We start from the raw sequence: 22,658 nt of genomic DNA, 5'->3' as shown, positions 1-22,658 counted from the left end.
CTGATCAATCTGCAGCTGGCAAGGTGGGGGAGAGCCTTTATTTTGCACCTGCTGGGATCTGCATTGGCAGAAGCTCTGAGGGCTGGGCCTTTCCTTTTGCCTGTAAAAACAAAAAGCAGCCCTCCTCCCTCCAGCCCTGAGAGCATGGGCGTGACACTGGAAAAAGCAGCATCTCCCCTTTGGTAAAGATGACCATTGCACAGCTGCTCACTCAGAGCTCGATCGTGCTCGATCAGGCGAGATATATTTAGGTCACCAGCAAAGTCTGTTCTCTTTTCTTGCGTAGGGTGAGCATTCACAGAGCCCAGCTTCGTTGACAAGAGTGCAAAAGGTGTATACTAAAAGCTTTCTGCTTTACTTGAGCGCCATGGCCGTTATTATATTTTGGCTGCTCCAAGCAATCTCTGTCCAGCCGATGCAAATTTCCAGCTCAAATTTTCCCAGCACTCAAAAAGTCCCTCCTCCCGCCAGCTCTGCTTTCAGGAAGTTCAGCAGAAGCAGTCCAACTTCTGTTCCCACTTCAGAGGAAAAGCTTTCTCGGGCCAGAGAAAGCCAGGGAATCACTGTACCGGCAAGTGCATTTCTTACAACTGGTAATCCCTCAGAACACAGAAATGAAGAAGCTGTATATGAAAATGTATTATTTCTTTGGTACACTAACCTATGTAACTAATATGGACCATTTCAGAGGACGGAGCGGACCCAACTGTGATCCCAGAGACCCAAATACCCAGCAGTAGGGAAAATAAATCCTCTCTGTGCTCTGCAACATTACATACACAAAATGCAAGCGCGTGCATTTTTTTATTGGCCCCATATACAGAATACATGTGAGGATGCTTGCCTTCCCAGTGTATTTCTCAAGCTCTTGAGAGCATATGCTATTTCCATGGGAACGCAAATAAGTTCATACTTTACATTTGTGTGTGACAAAAGGGGAAAAAAACTATTTTGTGTAAAATGCCAGCAGAGAGTGTTTCTGCCCGGTCTCGAACCGGGGACCTTTCGCGTGTGAGGCGAACGTGATAACCACTACACTACAGAAACAGCTGCTTGCTCACCTTTGTAGGGACTGGGAGAACAGGTGCAAAGGGCAGTGCAAGTGGACCTGCTTAAAGACTAATCAAATGCCTTGCGCCTGAAGCTCACACAATCCAGCCCAAAACATACGTCCTATCAAGCATGCGCACATATACAAGTATGCCAGCTGAGGGCCTATGCAGCGTACAGAGGGAAGGACATATTTCCACTTTGAGATCGGACGGCCAAAACTCACAAGCAAATCAAGGAATGTTACTGAGAGCTAACAGAGAACACAAAGTGCTTGTCGCAAGGACATGGCACGCAAAGAGGTTCAGGAAGTGAATTGTTCATCGACTACTGCTTACCGAGAAAACCAGAGAGTCTGTCCAATGAAAATAACATTGAAAAAACAAAAAAAAGGAGCTCAAGTTAACCACCTTGATTGGGCTCGTCCGGGATTTGAACCCGGGACCTCTCGCACCCAAAGCGAGAATCATACCCCTAGACCAACGAGCCACGGTCCTTTGAGCATTTGACGGAATTGTCCTCAGCGTTTGCACCCCCCTTAGGATTCGAGGCCAAGAATGCCTATTCCTGAAGTTTGTTCCTGCCGCTGAAAGCCTTGTCGGTGTATGAGCCAAATGAATGCCCCAGTCGGCACGCTCTGACTGTCTTCACAGGTCTCCTCCTCATCCCGAAGGTTGGTGGCCCATTGACATCAGGGTGGAAGGTGCTTGCGATACACTGTTCCTTCCTTCCTTCCTTCCTTCCTTCCTTCCTTCCTTCCTTCCTTCCTTCCTTTATTCCTCTTATGCTGTTTATGTAATAAGAGGGGACGATACACAGAAGAGAGAAAGTGGCCCAACACACTAGACTAGCAGTCTTCTGATCAATCTGCAGCTGGCAAGGTGGGGGAGAGCCTTTATTTTGCACCTGCTGGGATCTGCATTGGCAGAAGCTCTGAGGGCTGGGCCTTTCCTTTTGCCTGTAAAAACAAAAAGCAGCCCTCCTCCCTCCAGCCCTGAGAGCATGGGCGTGACACTGGAAAAAGCAGCATCTCCCCTTTGGTAAAGATGACCATTGCACAGCTGCTCACTCAGAGCTCGATCGTGCTCGATCAGGCGAGATATATTTAGGTCACCAGCAAAGTCTGTTCTCTTTTCTTGCGTAGGGTGAGCATTCACAGAGCCCAGCTTCGTTGACAAGAGTGCAAAAGGTGTATACTAAAAGCTTTCTGCTTTACTTGAGCGCCATGGCCGTTATTATATTTTGGCTGCTCCAAGCAATCTCTGTCCAGCCGATGCAAATTTCCAGCTCAAATTTTCCCAGCACTCAAAAAGTCCCTCCTCCCGCCAGCTCTGCTTTCAGGAAGTTCAGCAGAAGCAGTCCAACTTCTGTTCCCACTTCAGAGGAAAAGCTTTCTCGGGCCAGAGAAAGCCAGGGAATCACTGTACCGGCAAGTGCATTTCTTACAACTGGTAATCCCTCAGAACACAGAAATGAAGAAGCTGTATATGAAAATGTATTATTTCTTTGGTACACTAACCTATGTAACTAATATGGACCATTTCAGAGGACGGAGCGGACCCAACTGTGATCCCAGAGACCCAAATACCCAGCAGTAGGGAAAATAAATCCTCTCTGTGCTCTGCAACATTACATACACAAAATGCAAGCGCGTGCATTTTTTTATTGGCCCCATATACAGAATACATGTGAGGATGCTTGCCTTCCCAGTGTATTTCTCAAGCTCTTGAGAGCATATGCTATTTCCATGGGAACGCAAATAAGTTCATACTTTACATTTGTGTGTGACAAAAGGGGAAAAAAACTATTTTGTGTAAAATGCCAGCAGAGAGTGTTTCTGCCCGGTCTCGAACCGGGGACCTTTTTCCGCGTGTGAGGCGAACGTGATAACCACTACACTACAGAAACAGCTGCTTGCTCACCTTTGTAGGGACTGGGAGAACAGGTGCAAAGGGCAGTGCAAGTGGACCTGCTTAAAGACTAATCAAATGCCTTGCGCCTGAAGCTCACACAATCCAGCCTAAAACATACGTCCTATCAAGCATGCGCACATATACAAGTATGCCAGCTGAGGGCCTATGCAGCGTACAGAGGGAAGGACATATTTCCACTTTGAGATCGGACGGCCAAAACTCACAAGCAAATCAAGGAATGTTACTGAGAGCTAACAGAGAACACAAAGTGCTTGTCGCAAGGACATGGCACGCAAAGAGGTTCAGGAAGTGAATTGTTCATCGACTACTGCTTACCGAGAAAACCAGAGAGTCTGTCCAATGAAAATAACATTGAAAAAACAAAAAAAAGGAGCTCAAGTTAACCACCTTGATTGGGCTCGTCCGGGATTTGAACCCGGGACCTCTCGCACCCAAAGCGAGAATCATACCCCTAGACCAACGAGCCACGGTCCTTTGAGCATTTGACGGAATTGTCCTCAGCGTTTGCACCCCCCTTAGGATTCGAGGCCAAGAATGCCTATTCCTGAAGTTTGTTCCTGCCGCTGAAAGCCTTGTCGGTGTATGAGCCAAATGAATGCCCCAGTCGGCACGCTCTGACTGTCTTCACAGGTCTCCTCCTCATCCCGAAGGTTGGTGGCCCATTGACATCAGGGTGGAAGGTGCTTGCGATACACTGTTCCTTCCTTCCTTCCTTCCTTCCTTTATTCCTCTTATGCTGTTTATGTAATAAGAGGGGACGATACACAGAAGAGAGAAAGTGGCCCAACACACTAGACTAGCAGTCTTCTGATCAATCTGCAGCTGGCAAGGTGGGGGAGAGCCTTTATTTTGCACCTGCTGGGATCTGCATTGGCAGAAGCTCTGAGGGCTGGGCCTTTCCTTTTGCCTGTAAAAACAAAAAGCAGCCCTCCTCCCTCCAGCCCTGAGAGCATGGGCGTGACACTGGAAAAAGCAGCATCTCCCCTTTGGTAAAGATGACCATTGCACAGCTGCTCACTCAGAGCTCGATCGTGCTCGATCAGGCGAGATATATTTAGGTCACCAGCAAAGTCTGTTCTCTTTTCTTGCGTAGGGTGAGCATTCACAGAGCCCAGCTTCGTTGACAAGAGTGCAAAAGGTGTATACTAAAAGCTTTCTGCTTTACTTGAGCGCCATGGCCGTTATTATATTTTGGCTGCTCCAAGCAATCTCTGTCCAGCCGATGCAAATTTCCAGCTCAAATTTTCCCAGCACTCAAAAAGTCCCTCCTCCCGCCAGCTCTGCTTTCAGGAAGTTCAGCAGAAGCAGTCCAACTTCTGTTCCCACTTCAGAGGAAAAGCTTTCTCGGGCCAGAGAAAGCCAGGGAATCACTGTACCGGCAAGTGCATTTCTTACAACTGGTAATCCCTCAGAACACAGAAATGAAGAAGCTGTATATGAAAATGTATTATTTCTTTGGTACACTAACCTATGTAACTAATATGGACCATTTCAGAGGACGGAGCAGACCCAACTGTGATCCCAGAGACCCAAATACCCAGCAGTAGGGAAAATAAATCCTCTCTGTGCTCTGCAACATTACATACACAAAATGCAAGCGCGTGCATTTTTTTATTGGCCCCATATACAGAATACATGTGAGGATGCTTGCCTTCCCAGTGTATTTCTCAAGCTCTTGAGAGCATATGCTATTTCCATGGGAACGCAAATAAGTTCATACTTTACATTTGTGTGTGACAAAAGGGGAAAAAAACTATTTTGTGTAAAATGCCAGCAGAGAGTGTTTCTGCCCGGTCTCGAACAGGGGACCTTTCGCGTGTGAGGCGAACGTGATAACCACTACACTACAGAAACAGCTGCTTGCTCACCTTTGTAGGGACTGGGAGAACAGGTGCAAAGGGCAGTGCAAGTGGACCTGCTTAAAGACTAATCAAATGCCTTGCGCCTGAAGCTCACACAATCCAGCCTAAAACATACGTCCTATCAAGCATGCGCACATATACAAGTATGCCAGCTGAGGGCCTATGCAGCGTACAGAGGGAAGGACATATTTCCACTTTGAGATCGGACGGCCAAAACTCACAAGCAAATCAAGGAATGTTACTGAGAGCTAACAGAGAACACAAAGTGCTTGTCGCAAGGACATGGCACGCAAAGAGGTTCAGGAAGTGAATTGTTCATCGACTACTGCTTACCGAGAAAACCAGAGAGTCTGTCCAATGAAAATAACATTGAAAAAACAAAAAAAAGGAGCTCAAGTTAACCACCTTGATTGGGCTCGTCCGGGATTTGAACCAGGGACCTCTCGCACCCAAAGCGAGAATCATACCCCTAGACCAACGAGCCACGGTCCTTTGAGCATTTGACGGAATTGTCCTCAGCGTTTGCACCCCCCTTAGGATTCGAGGCCAAGAATGCCTATTCCTGAAGTTTGTTCCTGCCGCTGAAAGCCTTGTCGGTGTATGAGCCAAATGAATGCCCCAGTCGGCACGCTCTGACTGTCTTCACAGGTCTCCTCCTCATCCCGAAGGTTGGTGGCCCATTGACATCAGGGTGGAAGGTGCTTGCGATACACTGTTCCTTCCTTCCTTCCTTCCTTCCTTCCTTTATTCCTCTTATGCTGTTTATGTAATAAGAGGGGACGATACACAGAAGAGAGAAAGTGGCCCAACACACTAGACTAGCAGTCTTCTGATCAATCTGCAGCTGGCAAGGTGGGGGAGAGCCTTTATTTTGCACCTGCTGGGATCTGCATTGGCAGAAGCTCTGAGGGCTGGGCCTTTCCTTTTGCCTGTAAAAACAAAAAGCAGCCCTCCTCCCTCCAGCCCTGAGAGCATGGGCGTGACACTGGAAAAAGCAGCATCTCCCCTTTGGTAAAGATGACCATTGCACAGCTGCTCACTCAGAGCTCGATCGTGCTCGATCAGGCGAGATATATTTAGGTCACCAGCAAAGTCTGTTCTCTTTTCTTGCGTAGGGTGAGCATTCACAGAGCCCAGCTTCGTTGACAAGAGTGCAAAAGGTGTATACTAAAAGCTTTCTGCTTTACTTGAGCGCCATGGCCGTTATTATATTTTGGCTGCTCCAAGCAATCTCTGTCCAGCCGATGCAAATTTCCAGCTCAAATTTTCCCAGCACTCAAAAAGTCCCTCCTCCCGCCAGCTCTGCTTTCAGGAAGTTCAGCAGAAGCAGTCCAACTTCTGTTCCCACTTCAGAGGAAAAGCTTTCTCGGGCCAGAGAAAGCCAGGGAATCACTGTACCGGCAAGTGCATTTCTTACAACTGGTAATCCCTCAGAACACAGAAATGAAGAAGCTGTATATGAAAATGTATTATTTCTTTGGTACACTAACCTATGTAACTAATATGGACCATTTCAGAGGACGGAGCGGACCCAACTGTGATCCCAGAGACCCAAATACCCAGCAGTAGGGAAAATAAATCCTCTCTGTGCTCTGCAACATTACATACACAAAATGCAAGCGCGTGCATTTTTTTATTGGCCCCATATACAGAATACATGTGAGGATGCTTGCCTTCCCAGTGTATTTCTCAAGCTCTTGAGAGCATATGCTATTTCCATGGGAACGCAAATAAGTTCATACTTTACATTTGTGTGTGACAAAAGGGGAAAAAAACTATTTTGTGTAAAATGCCAGCAGAGAGTGTTTCTGCCCGGTCTCGAACCGGGGACCTTTATAACCACTACACTACAGAAACAGCTGCTTGCTCACCTTTGTAGGGACTGGGAGAACAGGTGCAAAGGGCAGTGCAAGTGGACCTGCTTAAAGACTAATCAAATGCCTTGCGCCTGAAGCTCACACAATCCAGCCTAAAACATACGTCCTATCAAGCATGCGCACATATACAAGTATGCCAGCTGAGGGCCTATGCAGCGTACAGAGGGAAGGACATATTTCCACTTTGAGATCGGACGGCCAAAACTCACAAGCAAATCAAGGAATGTTACTGAGAGCTAACAGAGAACACAAAGTGCTTGTCGCAAGGACATGGCACACAAAGAGGTTCAGGAAGTGAATTGTTCATCGACTACTGCTTACCGAGAAAACCAGAGAGTCTGTCCAATGAAAATAACATTGAAAAAACAAAAAAAAGGAGCTCAAGTTAACCACCTTGATTGGGCTCGTCCGCGATTTGAACCCGGGACCTCTCGCACCCAAAGCGAGAATCATACCCCTAGACCAACGAGCCACGGTCCTTTGAGCATTTGACGGAATTGTCCTCAGCGTTTGCACCCCCCTTAGGATTCGAGGCCAAGAATGCCTATTCCTGAAGTTTGTTCCTGCCGCTGAAAGCCTTGTCGGTGTATGAGCCAAATGAATGCCCCAGTCGGCACGCTCTGACTGTCTTCACAGGTCTCCTCCTCATCCCGAAGGTTGGTGGCCCATTGACATCAGGGTGGAAGGTGCTTGCGATACACTGTTCCTTCCTTCCTTCCTTCCTTCCTTCCTTCCTTTATTCCTCTTATGCTGTTTATGTAATAAGAGGGGACGATACACAGAAGAGAGAAAGTGGCCCAACACACTAGACTAGCAGTCTTCTGATCAATCTGCAGCTGGCAAGGTGGGGGAGAGCCTTTATTTTGCACCTGCTGGGATCTGCATTGGCAGAAGCTCTGAGGGCTGGGCCTTTCCTTTTGCCTGTAAAAACAAAAAGCAGCCCTCCTCCCTCCAGCCCTGAGAGCATGGGCGTGACACTGGAAAAAGCAGCATCTCCCCTTTGGTAAAGATGACCATTGCACAGCTGCTCACTCAGAGCTCGATCGTGCTCGATCAGGCGAGATATATTTAGGTCACCAGCAAAGTCTGTTCTCTTTTCTTGCGTAGGGTGAGCATTCACAGAGCCCAGCTTCGTTGACAAGAGTGCAAAAGGTGTATACTAAAAGCTTTCTGCTTTACTTGAGCGCCATGGCCGTTATTATATTTTGGCTGCTCCAAGCAATCTCTGTCCAGCCGATGCAAATTTCCAGCTCAAATTTTCCCAGCACTCAAAAAGTCCCTCCTCCCGCCAGCTCTGCTTTCAGGAAGTTCAGCAGAAGCAGTCCAACTTCTGTTCCCACTTCAGAGGAAAAGCTTTCTCGGGCCAGAGAAAGCCAGGGAATCACTGTACCGGCAAGTGCATTTCTTACAACTGGTAATCCCTCAGAACACAGAAATGAAGAAGCTGTATATGAAAATGTATTATTTCTTTGGTACACTAACCTATGTAACTAATATGGACCATTTCAGAGGACGGAGCGGACCCAACTGTGATCCCAGAGACCCAAATACCCAGCAGTAGGGAAAATAAATCCTCTCTGTGCTCTGCAACATTACATACACAAAATGCAAGCGCGTGCATTTTTTTATTGGCCCCATATACAGAATACATGTGAGGATGCTTGCCTTCCCAGTGTATTTCTCAAGCTCTTGAGAGCATATGCTATTTCCATGGGAACGCAAATAAGTTCATACTTTACATTTGTGTGTGACAAAAGGGGAAAAAAACTATTTTGTGTAAAATGCCAGCAGAGAGTGTTTCTGCCCGGTCTCGAACCGGGGACCTTTATAACCACTACACTACAGAAACAGCTGCTTGCTCACCTTTGTAGGGACTGGGAGAACAGGTGCAAAGGGCAGTGCAAGTGGACCTGCTTAAAGACTAATCAAATGCCTTGCGCCTGAAGCTCACACAATCCAGCCTAAAACATACGTCCTATCAAGCATGCGCACATATACAAGTATGCCAGCTGAGGGCCTATGCAGCGTACAGAGGGAAGGACATATTTCCACTTTGAGATCGGACGGCCAAAACTCACAAGCAAATCAAGGAATGTTACTGAGAGCTAACAGAGAACACAAAGTGCTTGTCGCAAGGACATGGCACGCAAAGAGGTTCAGGAAGTGAATTGTTCATCGACTACTGCTTACCGAGAAAACCAGAGAGTCTGTCCAATGAAAATAACATTGAAAAAACAAAAAAAAGGAGCTCAAGTTAACCACCTTGATTGGGCTCGTCCGGGATTTGAACCCGGGACCTCTCGCACCCAAAGCGAGAATCATACCCCTAGACCAACGAGCCACGGTCCTTTGAGCATTTGACGGAATTGTCCTCAGCGTTTGCACCCCCCTTAGGATTCGAGGCCAAGAATGCCTATTCCTGAAGTTTGTTCCTGCCGCTGAAAGCCTTGTCGGTGTATGAGCCAAATGAATGCCCCAGTCGGCACGCTCTGACTGTCTTCACAGGTCTCCTCCTCATCCCGAAGGTTGGTGGCCCATTGACATCAGGGTGGAAGGTGCTTGCGATACACTGTTCCTTCCTTCCTTCCTTCCTTCCTTTATTCCTCTTATGCTGTTTATGTAATAAGAGGGGACGATACACAGAAGAGAGAAAGTGGCCCAACACACTAGACTAGCAGTCTTCTGATCAATCTGCAGCTGGCAAGGTGGGGGAGAGCCTTTATTTTGCACCTGCTGGGATCTGCATTGGCAGAAGCTCTGAGGGCTGGGCCTTTCCTTTTGCCTGTAAAAACAAAAAGCAGCCCTCCTCCCTCCAGCCCTGAGAGCATGGGCGTGACACTGGAAAAAGCAGCATCTCCCCTTTGGTAAAGATGACCATTGCACAGCTGCTCACTCAGAGCTCGATCGTGCTCGATCAGGCGAGATATATTTAGGTCACCAGCAAAGTCTGTTCTCTTTTCTTGCGTAGGGTGAGCATTCACAGAGCCCAGCTTCGTTGACAAGAGTGCAAAAGGTGTATACTAAAAGCTTTCTGCTTTACTTGAGCGCCATGGCCGTTATTATATTTTGGCTGCTCCAAGCAATCTCTGTCCAGCCGATGCAAATTTCCAGCTCAAATTTTCCCAGCACTCAAAAAGTCCCTCCTCCCGCCAGCTCTGCTTTCAGGAAGTTCAGCAGAAGCAGTCCAACTTCTGTTCCCACTTCAGAGGAAAAGCTTTCTCGGGCCAGAGAAAGCCAGGGAATCACTGTACCGGCAAGTGCATTTCTTACAACTGGTAATCCCTCAGAACACAGAAATGAAGAAGCTGTATATGAAAATGTATTATTTCTTTGGTACACTAACCTATGTAACTAATATGGACCATTTCAGAGGACGGAGCGGACCCAACTGTGATCCCAGAGACCCAAATACCCAGCAGTAGGGAAAATAAATCCTCTCTGTGCTCTGCAACATTACATACACAAAATGCAAGCGCGTGCATTTTTTTATTGGCCCCATATACAGAATACATGTGAGGATGCTTGCCTTCCCAGTGTATTTCTCAAGCTCTTGAGAGCATATGCTATTTCCATGGGAACGCAAATAAGTTCATACTTTACATTTGTGTGTGACAAAAGGGGAAAAAAACTATTTTGTGTAAAATGCCAGCAGAGAGTGTTTCTGCCCGGTCTCGAACCGGGGACCTTTCGCGTGTGAGGCGAACGAGATAACCACTACACTACAGAAACAGCTGCTTGCTCACCTTTGTAGGGACTGGGAGAACAGGTGCAAAGGGCAGTGCAAGTGGACCTGCTTAAAGACTAATCAAATGCCTTGCGCCTGAAGCTCACACAATCCAGCCTAAAACATACGTCCTATCAAGCATGCGCACATATACAAGTATGCCAGCTGAGGGCCTATGCAGCGTACAGAGGGAAGGACATATTTCCACTTTGAGATCGGACGGCCAAAACTCACAAGCAAATCAAGGAATGTTACTGAGAGCTAACAGAGAACACAAAGTGCTTGTCGCAAGGACATGGCACGCAAAGAGGTTCAGGAAGTGAATTGTTCATCGACTACTGCTTACCGAGAAAACCAGAGAGTCTGTCCAATGAAAATAACATTGAAAAAACAAAAAAAAGGAGCTCAAGTTAACCACCTTGATTGGGCTTGTCCGGGATTTGAACCCGGGACCTCTCGCACCCAAAGCGAGAATCATACCCCTAGACCAACGAGCCACGGTCCTTTGAGCATTTGACGGAATTGTCCTCAGCGTTTGCACCCCCCTTAGGATTCGAGGCCAAGAATGCCTATTCCTGAAGTTTGTTCCTGCCGCTGAAAGCCTTGTCGGTGTATGAGCCAAATGAATGCCCCAGTCGGCACGCTCTGACTGTCTTCACAGGTCTCCTCCTCATCCCGAAGGTTGGTGGCCCATTGACATCAGGGTGGAAGGTGCTTGCGATACACTGTTCCTTCCTTCCTTCCTTCCTTCCTTTATTCCTCTTATGCTGTTTATGTAATAAGAGGGGACGATACACAGAAGAGAGAAAGTGGCCCAACACACTAGACTAGCAGTCTTCTGATCAATCTGCAGCTGGCAAGGTGGGGGAGAGCCTTTATTTTGCACCTGCTGGGATCTGCATTGGCAGAAGCTCTGAGGGCTGGGCCTTTCCTTTTGCCTGTAAAAACAAAAAGCAGCCCTCCTCCCTCCAGCCCTGAGAGCATGGGCGTGACACTGGAAAAAGCAGCATCTCCCCTTTGGTAAAGATGACCATTGCACAGCTGCTCACTCAGAGCTCGATCGTGCTCGATCAGGCGAGATATATTTAGGTCACCAGCAAAGTCTGTTCTCTTTTCTTGCGTAGGGTGAGCATTCACAGAGCCCAGCTTCGTTGACAAGAGTGCAAAAGGTGTATACTAAAAGCTTTCTGCTTTACTTGAGCGCCATGGCCGTTATTATATTTTGGCTGCTCCAAGCAATCTCTGTCCAGCCGATGCAAATTTCCAGCTCAAATTTTCCCAGCACTCAAAAAGTCCCTCCTCCCGCCAGCTCTGCTTTCAGGAAGTTCAGCAGAAGCAGTCCAACTTCTGTTCCCACTTCAGAGGAAAAGCTTTCTCGGGCCAGAGAAAGCCAGGGAATCACTGTACCGGCAAGTGCATTTCTTACAACTGGTAATCCCTCAGAACACAGAAATGAAGAAGCTGTATATGAAAATGTATTATTTCTTTGGTACACTAACCTATGTAACTAATATGGACCATTTCAGAGGACGGAGCGGACCCAACTGTGATCCCAGAGACCCAAATACCCAGCAGTAGGGAAAATAAATCCTCTCTGTGCTCTGCAACATTACATACACAAAATGCAAGCGCGTGCATTTTTTTATTGGCCCCATATACAGAATACATGTGAGGATGCTTGCCTTCCCAGTGTATTTCTCAAGCTCTTGAGAGCATATGCTATTTCCATGGGAACGCAAATAAGTTCATACTTTACATTTGTGTGTGACAAAAGGGGAAAAAAACTATTTTGTGTAAAATGCCAGCAGAGAGTGTTTCTGCCCGGTCTCGAACCGGGGACCTTTCGCGTGTGAGGCGAACGTGATAACCACTACACTACAGAAACAGCTGCTTGCTCACCTTTGTAGGGACTGGGAGAACAGGTGCAAAGGGCAGTGCAAGTGGACCTGCTTAAAGACTAATCAAATGCCTTGCGCCTGAAGCTCACACAATCCAGCCTAAAACATACGTCCTATCAAGCATGCGCACATATACAAGTATGCCAGCTGAGGGCCTATGCAGCGTACAGAGGGAAGGACATATTTCCACTTTGAGATCGGACGGCCAAAACTCACAAGCAAATCAAGGAATGTTACTGAGAGCTAACAGAGAACACAAAGTGCTTGTCGCAAGGACATGGCACGCAAAGAGGTTCAGGAAGTGAATTGTTCATCGACTACTGCTTACCGAGAAAACCAGAGAGTCTGTCCAATGAAAATAACATTGAAAAAACAAAAAAAAGGAGCTCAAGTTAACCACCTTGATTGGGCTCGTCCGGGATTTGAACCCGGGACCTCTCGCACCCAAAGCGAGAATCATACCCCTAGACCAACGAGCCACGGTCCTTTGAGCATTTGACGGAATTGTCCTCAGCGTTTGCACCCCCCTTAGGATTCGAGGCCAAGAATGCCTATTCCTGAAGTTTGTTCCTGCCGCTGAAAGCCTTGTCGGTGTATGAGCCAAATGAATGCCCCAGTCGGCACGCTCTGACTGTCTTCACAGGTCTCCTCCTCATCCCGAAGGTTGGTGGCCCATTGACATCAGGGTGGAAGGTGCTTGCGATACACTGTTCCTTCCTTCCTTCCTTCCTTCCTTCCTTTATTCCTCTTATGCTGTTTATGTAATAAGAGGGGACGATACACAGAAGAGAGAAAGTGGCCCAACACACTAGACTAGCAGTCTTCTGATCAATCTGCAGCTGGCAAGGTGGGGGAGAGCCTTTATTTTGCACCTGCTGGGATCTGCATTGGCAGAAGCTCTGAGGGCTGGGCCTTTCCTTTTGCCTGTAAAAACAAAAAGCAGCCCTCCTCCCTCCAGCCCTGAGAGCATGGGCGTGACACTGGAAAAAGCAGCATCTCCCCTTTGGTAAAGATGACCATTGCACAGCTGCTCACTCAGAGCTCGATCGTGCTCGATCAGGCGAGATATATTTAGGTCACCAGCAAAGTCTGTTCTCTTTTCTTGCGTAGGGTGAGCATTCACAGAGCCCAGCTTCGTTGACAAGAGTGCAAAAGGTGTATACTAAAAGCTTTCTGCTTTACTTGAGCGCCATGGCCGTTATTATATTTTGGCTGCTCCAAGCAATCTCTGTCCAGCCGATGCAAATTTCCAGCTCAAATTTTCCCAGCACTCAAAAAGTCCCTCCTCCCGCCAGCTCTGCTTTCAGGAAGTTCAGCAGAAGCAGTCCAACTTCTGTTCCCACTTCAGAGGAAAAGCTTTCTCGGGCCAGAGAAAGCCAGGGAATCACTGTACCGGCAAGTGCATTTCTTACAACTGGTAATCCCTCAGAACACAGAAATGAAGAAGCTGTATATGAAAATGTATTATTTCTTTGGTACACTAACCTATGTAACTAATATGGACCATTTCAGAGGACGGAGCGGACCCAACTGTGATCCCAGAGACCCAAATACCCAGCAGTAGGGAAAATAAATCCTCTCTGTGCTCTGCAACATTACATACACAAAATGCAAGCGCGTGCATTTTTTTATTGGCCCCATATACAGAATACATGTGAGGATGCTTGCCTTCCCAGTGTATTTCTCAAGCTCTTGAGAGCATATGCTATTTCCATGGGAACGCAAATAAGTTCATACTTTACATTTGTGTGTGACAAAAGGGGAAAAAAACTATTTTGTGTAAAATGCCAGCAGAGAGTGTTTCTGCCCGGTCTCGAACCGGGGACCTTTCGCGTGTGAGGCAAACGTGATAACCACTACACTACAGAAACAGCTGCTTGCTCACCTTTGTAGGGACTGGGAGAACAGGTGCAAAGGGCAGTGCAAGTGGACCTGCTTAAAGACTAATCAAATGCCTTGCGCCTGAAGCTCACACAATCCAGCCTAAAACATACGTCCTATCAAGCATGCGCACATATACAAGTATGCCAGCTGAGGGCCTATGCAGCGTACAGAGGGAAGGACATATTTCCACTTTGAGATCGGACGGCCAAAACTCACAAGCAAATCAAGGAATGTTACTGAGAGCTAACAGAGAACACAAAGTGCTTGTCGCAAGGACATGGCACGCAAAGAGGTTCAGGAAGTGAATTGTTCATCGACTACTGCTTACCGAGAAAACCAGAGAGTCTGTCCAATGAAAATAACATTGAAAAAACAAAAAAAAGGAGCTCAAGTTAACCACCTTGATTGGGCTCGTCCGGGATTTGAACCCGGGACCTCTCGCACCCAAAGCGAGAATCATACCCCTAGACCAACGAGCCACGGTCCTTTGAGCATTTGACGGAATTGTCCTCAGCGTTTGCACCCCCCTTAGGATTCGAGGCCAAGAATGCCTATTCCTGAAGTTTGTTCCTGCCGCTGAAAGCCTTGTCGGTGTATGAGCCAAATGAATGCCCCAGTCAGCACGCTCTGACTGTCTTCACAGGTCTCCTCCTCATCCCGAAGGTTGGTGGCCCATTGACATCAGGGTGGAAGGTGCTTGCGATACACTGTTCCTTCCTTCCTTCCTTCCTTTATTCCTCTTATGCTGTTTATGTAATAAGAGGGGACGATACACAGAAGAGAGAAAGTGGCCCAACACACTAGACTAGCAGTCTTCTGATCAATCTGCAGCTGGCAAGGTGGGGGAGAGCCTTTATTTTGCACCTGCTGGGATCTGCATTGGCAGAAGCTCTGAGGGCTGGGCCTTTCCTTTTGCCTGTAAAAACAAAAAGCAGCCCTCCTCCCTCCAGCCCTGAGAGCATGGGCGTGACACTGGAAAAAGCAGCATCTCCCCTTTGGTAAAGATGACCATTGCACAGCTGCTCACTCAGAGCTCGATCGTGCTCGATCAGGCGAGATATATTTAGGTCACCAGCAAAGTCTGTTCTCTTTTCTTGCGTAGGGTGAGCATTCACAGAGCCCAGCTTCGTTGACAAGAGTGCAAAAGGTGTATACTAAAAGCTTTCTGCTTTACTTGAGCGCCATGGCCGTTATTATATTTTGGCTGCTCCAAGCAATCTCTGTCCAGCCGATGCAAATTTCCAGCTCAAATTTTCCCAGCACTCAAAAAGTCCCTCCTCCCGCCAGCTCTGCTTTCAGGAAGTTCAGCAGAAGCAGTCCAACTTCTGTTCCCACTTCAGAGGAAAAGCTTTCTCGGGCCAGAGAAAGCCAGGGAATCACTGTACCGGCAAGTGCATTTCTTACAACTGGTAATCCCTCAGAACACAGAAATGAAGAAGCTGTATATGAAAATGTATTATTTCTTTGGTACACTAACCTATGTAACTAATATGGACCATTTCAGAGGACGGAGCGGACCCAACTGTGATCCCAGAGACCCAAATACCCAGCAGTAGGGAAAATAAATCCTCTCTGTGCTCTGCAACATTACATACACAAAATGCAAGCGCGTGCATTTTTTTATTGGCCCCATATACAGAATACATGTGAGGATGCTTGCCTTCCCAGTGTATTTCTCAAGCTCTTGAGAGCATATGCTATTTCCATGGGAACGCAAATAAGTTCATACTTTACATTTGTGTGTGACAAAAGGGGAAAAAAACTATTTTGTGTAAAATGCCAGCAGAGAGTGTTTCTGCCCGGTCTCGAACCGGGGACCTTTCGCGTGTGAGGCGAACGTGATAACCACTACACTACAGAAACAGCTGCTTGCTCACCTTTGTAGGGACTGGGAGAACAGGTGCAAAGGGCAGTGCACGTGGACCTGCTTAAAGACTAATCAAATGCCTTGCGCCTGAAGCTCACACAATCCAGCCTAAAACATACGTCCTATCAAGCATGCGCACATATACAAGTATGCCAGCTGAGGGCCTATGCAGCGTACAGAGGGAAGGACATATTTCCACTTTGAGATCGGACGGCCAAAACTCACAAGCAAATCAAGGAATGTTACTGAGAGCTAACAGAGAACACAAAGTGCTTGTCGCAAGGACATGGCACGCAAAGAGGTTCAGGAAGTGAATTGTTCATCGACTACTGCTTACCGAGAAAACCAAAGAGTCTGTCCAATGAAAATAACATTGAAAAAACAAAAAAAAGGAGCTCAAGTTAACCACCTTGATTGGGCTCGTCCGGGATTCGAGGCCAAGAATGCCTATTCCTGAAGTTTGTTCCTGCCGCTGAAAGCCTTGTCGGTGTATGAGCCAAATGAATGCCCCAGTCGGCACGCTCTGACTGTCTTCACAGGTCTCCTCCTCATCCCGAAGGTTGGTGGCCCATTGACATCAGGGTGGAAGGTGCTTGCGATACACTGTTCCTTCCTTCCTTCCTTCCTTTATTCCTCTTATGCTGTTTATGTAATAAGAGGGGACGATACACAGAAGAGAGAAAGTGGCCCAACACACTAGACTAGCAGTCTTCTGATCAATCTGCAGCTGGCAAGGTGGGGGAGAGCCTTTATTTTGCACCTGCTGGGATCTGCATTGGCAGAAGCTCTGAGGGCTGGGCCTTTCCTTTTGCCTGTAAAAACAAAAAGCAGCCCTCCTCCCTCCAGCCCTGAGAGCATGGGCGTGACACTGGAAAAAGCAGCATCTCCCCTTTGGTAAAGATGACCATTGCACAGCTGCTCACTCAGAGCTCGATCGTGCTCGATCAGGCGAGATATATTTAGGTCACCAGCAAAGTCTGTTCTCTTTTCTTGCGTAGGGTGAGCATTCACAGAGCCCAGCTTCGTTGACAAGAGTGCAAAAGGTGTATACTAAAAGCTTTCTGCTTTACTTGAGCGCCATGGCCGTTATTATATTTTGGCTGCTCCAAGCAATCTCTGTCCAGCCGATGCAAATTTCCAGCTCAAATTTTCCCAGCACTCAAAAAGTCCCTCCTCCCGCCAGCTCTGCTTTCAGGAAGTTCAGCAGAAGCAGTCCAACTTCTGTTCCCACTTCAGAGGAAAAGCTTTCTCGGGCCAGAGAAAGCCAGGGAATCACTGTACCGGCAAGTGCATTTCTTACAACTGGTAATCCCTCAGAACACAGAAATGAAGAAGCTGTATATGAAAATGTATTATTTCTTTGGTACACTAACCTATGTAACTAATATGGACCATTTCAGAGGACGGAGCGGACCCAACTGTGATCCCAGAGACCCAAATACCCAGCAGTAGGGAAAATAAATCCTCTCTGTGCTCTGCAACATTACATACACAAAATGCAAGCGCGTGCATTTTTTTATTGGCCCCATATACAGAAAACATGTGAGGATGCTTGCCTTCCCAGTGTATTTCTCAAGCTCTTGAGAGCATATGCTATTTCCATGGGAACGCAAATAAGTTCATACTTTACATTTGTGTGTGACAAAAGGGGAAAAAAACTATTTTGTGTAAAATGCCAGCAGAGAGTGTTTCTGCCCGGTCTCGAACCGGGGACCTTTCGCGTGTGAGGCGAACGTGATAACCACTACACTACAGAAACAGCTGCTTGCTCACCTTTGTAGGGACTGGGAGAACAGGTGCAAAGGGCAGTGCAAGTGGACCTGCTTAAAGACTAATCAAATGCCTTGCGCCTGAAGCTCACACAATCCAGCCTAAAACATACGTCCTATCAAGCATGCGCACATATACAAGTATGCCAGCTGAGGGCCTATGCAGCGTACAGAGGGAAGGACATATTTCCACTTTGAGATTGGACGGCCAAAACTCACAAGCAAATCAAGGAATGTTACTGAGAGCTAACAGAGAACACAAAGTGCTTGTCGCAAGGACATGGCACGCAAAGAGGTTCAGGAAGTGAATTGTTCATCGACTACTGCTTACCGAGAAAACCAGAGAGTCTGTCCAATGAAAATAACATTGAAAAAACAAAAAAAAGGAGCTCAAGTTAACCACCTTGATTGGGCTCGTCCGGGATTTGAACCCGGGACCTCTCGCACCCAAAGCGAGAATCATACCCCTAGACCAACGAGCCACGGTCCTTTGAGCATTTGACGGAATTGTCCTCAGCGTTTGCACCCCCCTTAGGATTCGAGGCCAAGAATGCCTATTCCTGAAGTTTGTTCCTGCCGCTGAAAGCCTTGTCGGTGTATGAGCCAAATGAATGCCCCAGTCGGCACGCTCTGACTGTCTTCACAGGTCTCCTCCTCATCCCGAAGGTTGGTGGCCCATTGACATCAGGGTGGAAGGTGCTTGCGATACACTGTTCCTTCCTTCCTTCCTTCCTTCCTTTATTCCTCTTATGCTGTTTATGTAATAAGAGGGGACGATACACAGAAGAGAGAAAGTGGCCCAACACACTAGACTAGCAGTCTTCTGATCAATCTGCAGCTGGCAAGGTGGGGGAGAGCCTTTATTTTGCACCTGCTGGGATCTGCATTGGCAGAAGCTCTGAGGGCTGGGCCTTTCCTTTTGCCTGTAAAAACAAAAAGCAGCCCTCCTCCCTCCAGCCCTGAGAGCATGGGCGTGACACTGGAAAAAGCAGCATCTCCCCTTTGGTAAAGATGACCATTGCACAGCTGCTCACTCAGAGCTCGATCGTGCTCGATCAGGCGAGATATATTTAGGTCACCAGCAAAGTCTGTTCTCTTTTCTTGCGTAGGGTGAGCATTCACAGAGCCCAGCTTCGTTGACAAGAGTGCAAAAGGTGTATACTAAAAGCTTTCTGCTTTACTTGAGCGCCATGGCCGTTATTATATTTTGGCTGCTCCAAGCAATCTCTGTCCAGCCGATGCAAATTTCCAGCTCAAATTTTCCCAGCACTCAAAAAGTCCCTCCTCCCGCCAGCTCTGCTTTCAGGAAGTTCAGCAGAAGCAGTCCAACTTCTGTTCCCACTTCAGAGGAAAAGCTTTCTCGGGCCAGAGAAAGCCAGGGAATCACTGTACCGGCAAGTGCATTTCTTACAACTGGTAATCCCTCAGAACACAGAAATGAAGAAGCTGTATATGAAAATGTATTATTTCTTTGGTACACTAACCTATGTAACTAATATGGACCATTTCAGAGGACGGAGCGGACCCAACTGTGATCCCAGAGACCCAAATACCCAGCAGTAGGGAAAATAAATCCTCTCTGTGCTCTGCAACATTACATACACAAAATGCAAGCGCGTGCATTTTTTTATTGGCCCCATATACAGAATACATGTGAGGATGCTTGCCTTCCCAGTGTATTTCTCAAGCTCTTGAGAGCATATGCTATTTCCATGGGAACGCAAATAAGTTCATACTTTACATTTGTGTGTGACAAAAGGGGAAAAAAACTATTTTGTGTAAAATGCCAGCAGAGAGTGTTTCTGCCCGGTCTCGAACCGGGGACCTTTCGCGTGTGAGGCGAACGTGATAACCACTACACTACAGAAACAGCTGCTTGCTCACCTTTGTAGGGACTGGGAGAACAGGTGCAAAGGGCAGTGCAAGTGGACCTGCTTAAAGACTAATCAAATGCCTTGCGCCTGAAGCTCACACAATCCAGCCTAAAACATACGTCCTATCAAGCATGCGCACATATACAAGTATGCCAGCTGAGGGCCTATGCAGCGTACAGAGGGAAGGACATATTTCCACTTTGAGATCGGACGGCCAAAACTCACAAGCAAATCAAGGAATGTTACTGAGAGCTAACAGAGAACACAAAGTGCTTGTCGCAAGGACATGGCACGCAAAGAGGTTCAGGAAGTGAATTGTTCATCGACTACTGCTTACCGAGAAAACCAGAGAGTCTGTCCAATGAAAATAACATTGAAAAAACAAAAAAAAGGAGCTCAAGTTAACCACCTTGATTGGGCTCGTCCGCGATTTGAACCCGGGACCTCTCGCACCCAAAGCGAGAATCATACCCCTAGACCAACGAGCCACGGTCCTTTGAGCATTTGACGGAATTGTCCTCAGCGTTTGCACCCCCCTTAGGATTCGAGGCCAAGAATGCCTATTCCTGAAGTTTGTTCCTGCCGCTGAAAGCCTTGTCGGTGTATGAGCCAAATGAATGCCCCAGTCGGCACGCTCTGACTGTCTTCACAGGTCTCCTCCTCATCCCGAAGGTTGGTGGCCCATTGACATCAGGGTGGAAGGTGCTTGCGATACACTGTTCCTTCCTTCCTTCCTTCCTTCCTTCCTTCCTTTATTCCTCTTATGCTGTTTATGTAATAAGAGGGGACGATACACAGAAGAGAGAAAGTGGCCCAACACACTAGACTAGCAGTCTTCTGATCAATCTGCAGCTGGCAAGGTGGGGGAGAGCCTTTATTTTGCACCTGCTGGGATCTGCATTGGCAGAAGCTCTGAGGGCTGGGCCTTTCCTTTTGCCTGTAAAAACAAAAAGCAGCCCTCCTCCCTCCAGCCCTGAGAGCATGGGCGTGACACTGGAAAAAGCAGCATCTCCCCTTTGGTAAAGATGACCATTGCACAGCTGCTCACTCAGAGCTCGATCGTGCTCGATCAGGCGAGATATATTTAGGTCACCAGCAAAGTCTGTTCTCTTTTCTTGCGTAGGGTGAGCATTCACAGAGCCCAGCTTCGTTGACAAGAGTGCAAAAGGTGTATACTAAAAGCTTTCTGCTTTACTTGAGCGCCATGGCCGTTATTATATTTTGGCTGCTCCAAGCAATCTCTGTCCAGCCGATGCAAATTTCCAGCTCAAATTTTCCCAGCACTCAAAAAGTCCCTCCTCCCGCCAGCTCTGCTTTCAGGAAGTTCAGCAGAAGCAGTCCAACTTCTGTTCCCACTTCAGAGGAAAAGCTTTCTCGGGCCAGAGAAAGCCAGGGAATCACTGTACCGGCAAGTGCATTTCTTACAACTGGTAATCCCTCAGAACACAGAAATGAAGAAGCTGTATATGAAAATGTATTATTTCTTTGGTACACTAACCTATGTAACTAATATGGACCATTTCAGAGGACGGAGCGGACCCAACTGTGATCCCAGAGACCCAAATACCCAGCAGTAGGGAAAATAAATCCTCTCTGTGCTCTGCAACATTACATACACAAAATGCAAGCGCGTGCATTTTTTTATTGGCCCCATATACAGAATACATGTGAGGATGCTTGCCTTCCCAGTGTATTTCTCAAGCTCTTGAGAGCATATGCTATTTCCATGGGAACGCAAATAAGTTCATACTTTACATTTGTGTGTGACAAAAGGGGAAAAAAACTATTTTGTGTAAAATGCCAGCAGAGAGTGTTTCTGCCCGGTCTCGAACCGGGGACCTTTCGCGTGTGAGGCGAACGTGATAACCACTACACTACAGAAACAGCTGCTTGCTCACCTTTGTAGGGACTGGGAGAACAGGTGCAAAGGGCAGTGCAAGTGGACCTGCTTAAAGACTAATCAAATGCCTTGCGCCTGAAGCTCACACAATACAGCCTAAAACATACGTCCTATCAAGCATGCGCACATATACAAGTATGCCAGCTGAGGGCCTATGCAGCGTACAGAGGGAAGGACATATTTCCACTTTGAGATCGGACGGCCAAAACTCACAAGCAAATCAAGGAATGTTACTGAGAGCTAACAGAGAACACAAAGTGCTTGTCGCAAGGACATGGCACGCAAAGAGGTTCAGGAAGTGAATTGTTCATCGACTACTGCTTACCGAGAAAACCAGAGAGTCTGTCCAATGAAAATAACATTGAAAAAACAAAAAAAAGGAGCTCAAGTTAACCACCTTGATTGGGCTCGTCCGGGATTTGAACCCGGGACCTCTCGCACCCAAAGCGAGAATCATACCCCTAGACCAACGAGCCACGGTCCTTTGAGCATTTGACGGAATTGTCCTCAGCGTTTGCACCCCCCTTAGGATTCGAGGCCAAGAATGCCTATTCCTGAAGTTTGTTCCTGCCGCTGAAAGCCTTGTCGGTGTATGAGCCAAATGAATGCCCCAGTCGGCACGCTCTGACTGTCTTCACAGGTCTCCTCCTCATCCCGAAGGTTGGTGGCCCATTGACATCAGGGTGGAAGGTGCTTGCGATACACTGTTCCTTCCTTCCTTCCTTCCTTCCTTTATTCCTCTTATGCTGTTTATGTAATAAGAGGGGACGATACACAGAAGAGAGAAAGTGGCCCAACACACTAGACTAGCAGTCTTCTGATCAATCTGCAGCTGGCAAGGTGGGGGAGAGCCTTTATTTTGCACCTGCTGGGATCTGCATTGGCAGAAGCTCTGAGGGCTGGGCCTTTCCTTTTGCCTGTAAAAACAAAAAGCAGCCCTCCTCCCTCCAGCCCTGAGAGCATGGGCGTGACACTGGAAAAAGCAGCATCTCCCCTTTGGTAAAGATGACCATTGCACA

The 22,658-nt window shown here is 47.4% G+C and overlaps 16 non-coding genes across 16 annotated transcripts; all 16 read right to left on the bottom strand.

Annotated features, from left to right (window-relative positions):
* Positions 1–974: 974 nt before the first annotated feature.
* Positions 975–1,047, bottom strand: TRNAV-CAC (transfer RNA valine (anticodon CAC)). Its single transcript has one exon. It is a non-coding gene; the product is annotated as a tRNA-Val (tRNA).
* Positions 1,048–1,467: 420 nt separating this feature from the next.
* On the bottom strand, positions 1,468–1,539 carry TRNAP-UGG (transfer RNA proline (anticodon UGG)). The gene has a single exon. It is a non-coding gene; the product is annotated as a tRNA-Pro (tRNA).
* Positions 1,540–3,378: 1,839 nt separating this feature from the next.
* Positions 3,379–3,450, bottom strand: TRNAP-UGG (transfer RNA proline (anticodon UGG)). The gene has a single exon. It is a non-coding gene; the product is annotated as a tRNA-Pro (tRNA).
* Positions 3,451–8,992: 5,542 nt separating this feature from the next.
* On the bottom strand, positions 8,993–9,064 carry TRNAP-UGG (transfer RNA proline (anticodon UGG)). Its single transcript has one exon. It is a non-coding gene; the product is annotated as a tRNA-Pro (tRNA).
* Positions 9,065–10,379: 1,315 nt separating this feature from the next.
* TRNAV-CAC (transfer RNA valine (anticodon CAC)) lies at positions 10,380–10,452 on the bottom strand. The gene has a single exon. It is a non-coding gene; the product is annotated as a tRNA-Val (tRNA).
* Positions 10,453–10,872: 420 nt separating this feature from the next.
* TRNAP-UGG (transfer RNA proline (anticodon UGG)) lies at positions 10,873–10,944 on the bottom strand. Its single transcript has one exon. It is a non-coding gene; the product is annotated as a tRNA-Pro (tRNA).
* A 1,315-nt stretch (positions 10,945–12,259) lies between these two features.
* On the bottom strand, positions 12,260–12,332 carry TRNAV-CAC (transfer RNA valine (anticodon CAC)). Its single transcript has one exon. It is a non-coding gene; the product is annotated as a tRNA-Val (tRNA).
* A 420-nt stretch (positions 12,333–12,752) lies between these two features.
* TRNAP-UGG (transfer RNA proline (anticodon UGG)) lies at positions 12,753–12,824 on the bottom strand. Its single transcript has one exon. It is a non-coding gene; the product is annotated as a tRNA-Pro (tRNA).
* A 1,319-nt stretch (positions 12,825–14,143) lies between these two features.
* On the bottom strand, positions 14,144–14,216 carry TRNAV-CAC (transfer RNA valine (anticodon CAC)). Its single transcript has one exon. It is a non-coding gene; the product is annotated as a tRNA-Val (tRNA).
* A 420-nt stretch (positions 14,217–14,636) lies between these two features.
* On the bottom strand, positions 14,637–14,708 carry TRNAP-UGG (transfer RNA proline (anticodon UGG)). The gene has a single exon. It is a non-coding gene; the product is annotated as a tRNA-Pro (tRNA).
* A 1,311-nt stretch (positions 14,709–16,019) lies between these two features.
* On the bottom strand, positions 16,020–16,092 carry TRNAV-CAC (transfer RNA valine (anticodon CAC)). The gene has a single exon. It is a non-coding gene; the product is annotated as a tRNA-Val (tRNA).
* A 1,690-nt stretch (positions 16,093–17,782) lies between these two features.
* Positions 17,783–17,855, bottom strand: TRNAV-CAC (transfer RNA valine (anticodon CAC)). The gene has a single exon. It is a non-coding gene; the product is annotated as a tRNA-Val (tRNA).
* Positions 17,856–18,275: 420 nt separating this feature from the next.
* On the bottom strand, positions 18,276–18,347 carry TRNAP-UGG (transfer RNA proline (anticodon UGG)). The gene has a single exon. It is a non-coding gene; the product is annotated as a tRNA-Pro (tRNA).
* Positions 18,348–19,662: 1,315 nt separating this feature from the next.
* Positions 19,663–19,735, bottom strand: TRNAV-CAC (transfer RNA valine (anticodon CAC)). Its single transcript has one exon. It is a non-coding gene; the product is annotated as a tRNA-Val (tRNA).
* Positions 19,736–21,550: 1,815 nt separating this feature from the next.
* Positions 21,551–21,623, bottom strand: TRNAV-CAC (transfer RNA valine (anticodon CAC)). The gene has a single exon. It is a non-coding gene; the product is annotated as a tRNA-Val (tRNA).
* A 420-nt stretch (positions 21,624–22,043) lies between these two features.
* On the bottom strand, positions 22,044–22,115 carry TRNAP-UGG (transfer RNA proline (anticodon UGG)). Its single transcript has one exon. It is a non-coding gene; the product is annotated as a tRNA-Pro (tRNA).
* Positions 22,116–22,658: the final 543 nt, after the last annotated feature.

The sequence above is a fragment of the Ambystoma mexicanum genome, chromosome 2q (assembly GCF_040938575.1).
Source record: "Ambystoma mexicanum isolate Mex_15411 chromosome 2q, UKY_AmexF1_1, whole genome shotgun sequence".
Taxonomy (NCBI): Eukaryota; Metazoa; Chordata; class Amphibia; order Caudata; family Ambystomatidae; genus Ambystoma; species Ambystoma mexicanum.
This window is presented reverse-complemented; position numbering and strand designations above follow the sequence as displayed.